The sequence below is a fragment of the Phodopus roborovskii genome, unplaced genomic scaffold (assembly GCF_943737965.1).
Source record: "Phodopus roborovskii unplaced genomic scaffold, PHOROB, whole genome shotgun sequence".
NCBI classification, from domain to species: Eukaryota; Metazoa; Chordata; class Mammalia; order Rodentia; family Cricetidae; genus Phodopus; species Phodopus roborovskii.
This window is the reverse complement of record NW_026126721.1, coordinates 3,066,456-3,071,684: the sequence shown is the minus strand read 5'-3', so window position 1 is coordinate 3,071,684 and position 5,229 is coordinate 3,066,456. Positions and strand designations below refer to the sequence as shown.

General features: G+C 36.6%; 1 pseudogene; it reads right to left on the bottom strand.

Annotated features, from left to right (window-relative positions):
* Positions 1 to 2,665: 2,665 nt before the first annotated feature.
* Positions 2,666 to 3,376, bottom strand: LOC127214471 (GTP-binding nuclear protein Ran-like; annotated as a pseudogene).
* Positions 3,377 to 5,229: the final 1,853 nt, after the last annotated feature.

Genomic DNA, 5,229 nt, shown 5'->3' with positions numbered 1-5,229 from the left:
GGGTGATGCCTTCCAGGATGGGTCAACAAAATCTGTCCCTCCCTCCAGCCTCTAGGTTAAGGGATTATTGCTCCATGGGGAATGTACTCCCAAAGTCCTTTCGTGCTCCAGGGAACACATCCTTGTTCCACTGTTTGTGTTTTTCAGTACATAAAACTACAGTGAAGGAAAGTTAAAGAAAAATCTCAGCCAGACATAAGATGATTCATTTTCCTTATTATTTTTTTAAATCCTCTACTCTTCTCTCCAAGTTGGCCATAGTCCTATTGGATTATCCAAGTAGTTAACTAGGGCTTCAAACACTTCCCTTCACCCAATTAGTCAGCTATTTGCTTCCTGTGGAGATGTCACTTTCAATTTTTTTATGATAAACATGACATTTTTCTCTTGATGTTTTATTTTGACTTTCTAAATTTGAGAAATTTTACAGGAATAGCAAAATAAAATCCCATATGCCCAAATTAATCCCTTGCTAATATTTTCTCTCCCCCCAACTCTCCCGTTGGCTCTCTTGCCCTATACCCTAAATAGTTCAGTAGGTATCTCTTATGAATGTAACCTCATGACCACTTTTACAAAAAAGAATTTAATGTTAAATATATCAAGTGTTACTTAAATACTAAGTGTTTCACTGTCCACTGTTAAATACAAGTCTATATTTATGCAAATTCTGTCCTTTATAGCTGTTTTTTTTTTATATCGCCTAAGATTCAATAAAGGGTTACTTATGTTTTGACAGTAAGGGAAGGAATCTAGAGGCCATCTTAGTATTCTGCTTGCCACAAAGGTCATGTCTTTCCCTGGTAATACTCTTGCCATGAAATCTATTTTGTCTGAGATGAATGTAGTCACTCCAACTATCTTTTGATTAGTTTTATTTTTATATATTCAATTTGATATTTCTTAAAACACTTCAAATTAAAGTAAGTCAACTCCAGGCAGCATAGAGTTGAATTTTGCATCTATATCCATTCTTTGATGTTTTCCTGAGTATATATCAATAGACATGTAGGTAAACATATTAAATTTCTGCTTTGAGAAGCATATACTGCTCTTGCAGAGGACCTGCATTTGGCTCCCAGCAACCTTGCCAGTGGCTCACAACTCTGTGTGGAGCAGAGGAAGCCCTGAGTGTGTAAAGTCATGAGTGAATATGTTCATTGGTCATATGAACCAGCTATGTCAAGAAACCCAGCTTCAGACCCCTTCCTCTGATCTGAGTGAAAATGTTGACTGTGTGTGCAAAAAATGTCCACTATAGCTTTTCTACACTGAATATGGACTGAAGACCCTACAGAGACAGCTCCAACGAAGATTAGCTAAACTTGCCTTCTTGTTGTTCATCTGTATACAATAGCCCTGTCTCCTTGTTAAGCTGTATATAATAGTTCCACTTCCTTGTTTATATGTATGCAACAACCCTACCTTTCTGCTCAACTGTATATGATAAACACACTGAGTTTACAGGTGCTGCAGTTTCTTAATCACAGAACCCAGTCCCCCCAACTGCAGTTTTTCTGTGTCTATAATTTCTTCATTCCCTCAATTCCCCCAGTCAGATACATCCCTCAAGATGTACTATATGTAGTGCTACTCCCCAAAACCCTAGCTCCAGGGTATCTGACACTCTGCATCACTACAGGCAAAGTTACTCATATGCATGTGTCCACACACATGGAAATACATAATTAAAATAAAATGAAACCTTTAAAATAAAGACTCTGCTTTTTAGTTAAGCTACTTAGATCATTTATATTAAATATGATTATAAGTGTGATTTGCTTTCCATTTATCCATTTTAGTCTTTACTCTCTTTTCTTTTACAAGCATTTTGCTTGTTGAGATTTTATTTTATCTCAGTTGGTATATTAACTAAAATACTCTGCTTTAAGATTTATATTGTATATTTGTAACCAGTCTAATCTATGACCTAGCATAGCATTTATTTCTTGTTTAGCATATAAAATTTCCATTAGGACATTTCCATTTCTTCCCTTGAAACACTTGAACTAAGAATGTGATTCATTTATATTTTTTTCTGTAATACACACTTGATAATGCAACTATTTTTGTCTAAATATTCAATGGCCTCTAAAGATACATAAATATAAAAATTATTTATTCATATAATGATCATTTCTATTGGCATTTTCCTTTGTGAATTTATTATTCCAATTGGTATTAGCTTCCTTCTGCCTGAAAGATTTTAACATTTATTATGGTGTGAGGATACTGGAGATAAGTTCTTTTTTATTTTATTTTATTTATTTATTTATTTATTTATTTGTTTGTTTGGAGATAAGTTCTTTCGGACTCTGTAATTTTTTTTTTCCCCCATTGGGTACAGAATTCAAAGTTGACAAGTTCTTTGTTTCCTTAGTTCTTTTCTTTTCTTTTTTTTCTTTTAGAGTATTTGAAATACAACTTTATTCTGATTCTAAACAAAAAGAATGGGAATGATAGTAACAAATAAGATTTCACCACTGACTGAATAGTGTGATGTGACTGTAGCAGTCTTATTTTTGAAATTCAGGAAGGAAACAACTGTGTTCCAAACAGCTAAATATGCAAGTCCAAAAAAAAAAAAAAAAATGAAGGTATGTTTTAACTGCCACATTCACTCCGAAGCCCATTCATCTCCTTCAGCATCCAATGAAGTACACGATCTGCACCGCTGACGTCACAGGACAGTTGCCTATAAAACTAGACTTCTGACGCGGGGCTCCAGCTTCACTTTCTCACAGGTCATCATCCTCATCTGGGAGGGCAATCGTTTGAGCAACCTCTAAATCATGCTCATATTGTGCTGCCAAAGCAGAGTCCATGACCACCTCAGGCGGGGCAAGAGCAAGCATGGCAACAAACTCCAAGTTAGGGTCTCCAATGAGCTTTCTGGCAAGCCAGAAAGGCTTTTCAATGTTACTTTTGGCAGAAACGTCATAGTACTGAAGATTCTTCTTTTGGTGGAAGACAATAGATTTTGCCTTCACTTTTCTGTCCTTAATATCCACTTTGATGCCACACAATACAATGGGGGTGTTTTCACACACCCGTACCAGATCTCTATGCCAATTAGGTACATTCTTGTGACTCTTGATGTTACATCAAACAGTATAATGGCACACTGGGCTTGGGTGTAGTAGCCATCGCTCAGGACCCCGAACTTCTCCTGGGTGGCTGTGTCCCACACGTTGAACTTAATGGGTCCTCTGTTGGTATGGAATACGAGTGGGTGCACCTCCATGCCCAGGGTGGCTACATACTTCTTCTCGAACTCGCCCGTCAAGTTGCACTTCACAAACGTTGTCTTCCTGGTGCCACCGTCGCCCACCAGGACGAGCTTGAACTAGACCTGCGGCTCTCTCTGGGCAGCCATCGCAGCGATCCTTCCAGAAGACTCCGCGCCTGTCCGACTCTTTTCCTTAGTTCTTTACAGATTAAAAAATCCATTACTTTATTGCTCAAATCGTTCCAAGTAAGAAATCCATCATCTTCAGTTTTGTTCCTTTGTATATCTCATTTTCTCTAGAAGCATTCATTGATTTCACTATGATAGTTATATAGATGGCACATCTTAGTGTCCTTGTCTTCATGCTTCTTACGAATTGATTTTATTAACTACTTGGATATGTATTATTATTTTTTCATCAAAATTAAAAATATTTCTGGCCATCTTTATTGTTATGAGTTGGTTTCCCCCCCCCTCTGGTCAGGTCCCATAGCCACACCAGCACCAAGTAATACACAGACTCTGTATTTGATATAATGCTGTTGGCCAGGTACTAGTTTTTTATCGGCTAGCTCTGTCATAATTATTAACTCATTTCTATTAATCTAAGTACTTCCACATGGTCTTATCTTACTGGAGAGAAAGGCCAGCATTCTGCTCCCTCCAGTCCTCCATCTTGGATCTCCTCCCTACTACTTCCAGAATCCTCCTTATCTCCTAGTCCCACCTATCTTCCTTTCCTATTGGCCAACAGTGCTTTATTCATTAACCAATAAGAGAAACATATTTATACAGAATGACATCTCCCATCATCTCCTCTTTTCTGTCTAAATGAAAAGGGTTTTAACCTTAGCATAGCAAAATATATCACACAACAGTTATCAAATAAGTATCACAGTCAACAATATTTAGTCTATTAACATTTAGTAAGATTTAAGAAAATATTCCATCATCTATCCTATCTTTGTGAGTCTAAAGCCCTATATGTAACTTATCTTTAATCCTAACTAAGGAAAACTATAACCATAACTATCTGCCTTCAAGTCCTTCAAAGACCACAGAAGGATAATATATAAATCAGTCACCCGAAGTTCTTCTGTAATGTTCCATCTTCAGCTAATAATAGGCCATAGTGTGTCTGGCAGACTCTTCAGCAAAGCAGGAAACTTTAAACTGTCTTCTTGAATTGACGGTTTTTCAGTAACTTTTCTCTGTGTCCTGAAGACTGTCTGGCAGACTCTTCCATGAAGCAGAAACCCCACAGCACTGTTCATCTTGTATCAGCAGTCACTTTCCTGTGGGTCCTGCATGTCCAGTTTATACAGCATAAAGTCAAACTGTCCAGACAAGAGCAGTATCTTGCCCAAATGGCTACTCTTGCCATATCTGCAGCAAACTCCATAACACATTTCTTCAAGGTCTATCTTCCATTCTGATGCAGGTGGTGTTGCCAGTAGCAGTTGTGCCTCACTGTTAAGAAATACCTTAAACCATTTTAAATGTCATATTCTGTAGGTCTTTGAAAGGTTTGAAGAATGTCTATTATCTCAAATACATCTCTGTATATCTAGAAAACCTAACTAACCTAACTCTAAGTTTTGACTATTATAGGTAACTATCTATAATCTGTGCTAAATTGTACATTGCATTTTTAAATGAGCTATATAAACACAATAACTGTTTTACATATCAATATACATATCACAAAATTGACCTTAAATTTGTATCAATAAATGAAAATCCATTTTAAAACTAAGTATTCATATCTATACCATAATTCATTTTTTACCTATAAAGATATTGGTTGTGATCATTAATAATTTATAACCAACCCCATTTAAATGAAAACAAATATTTATAAACAATATTTGGGAATTTGGGCATCGTTCTTTCCAAACTGCTTCCTGCTAGTAGGGGCGCTGTCGTGGAGATCCTAAGAATATGCAAAATTCTTGGCTGTAGTCTGCAAGGCTATCTTTTCCCAACTGTTTTGAATGTTG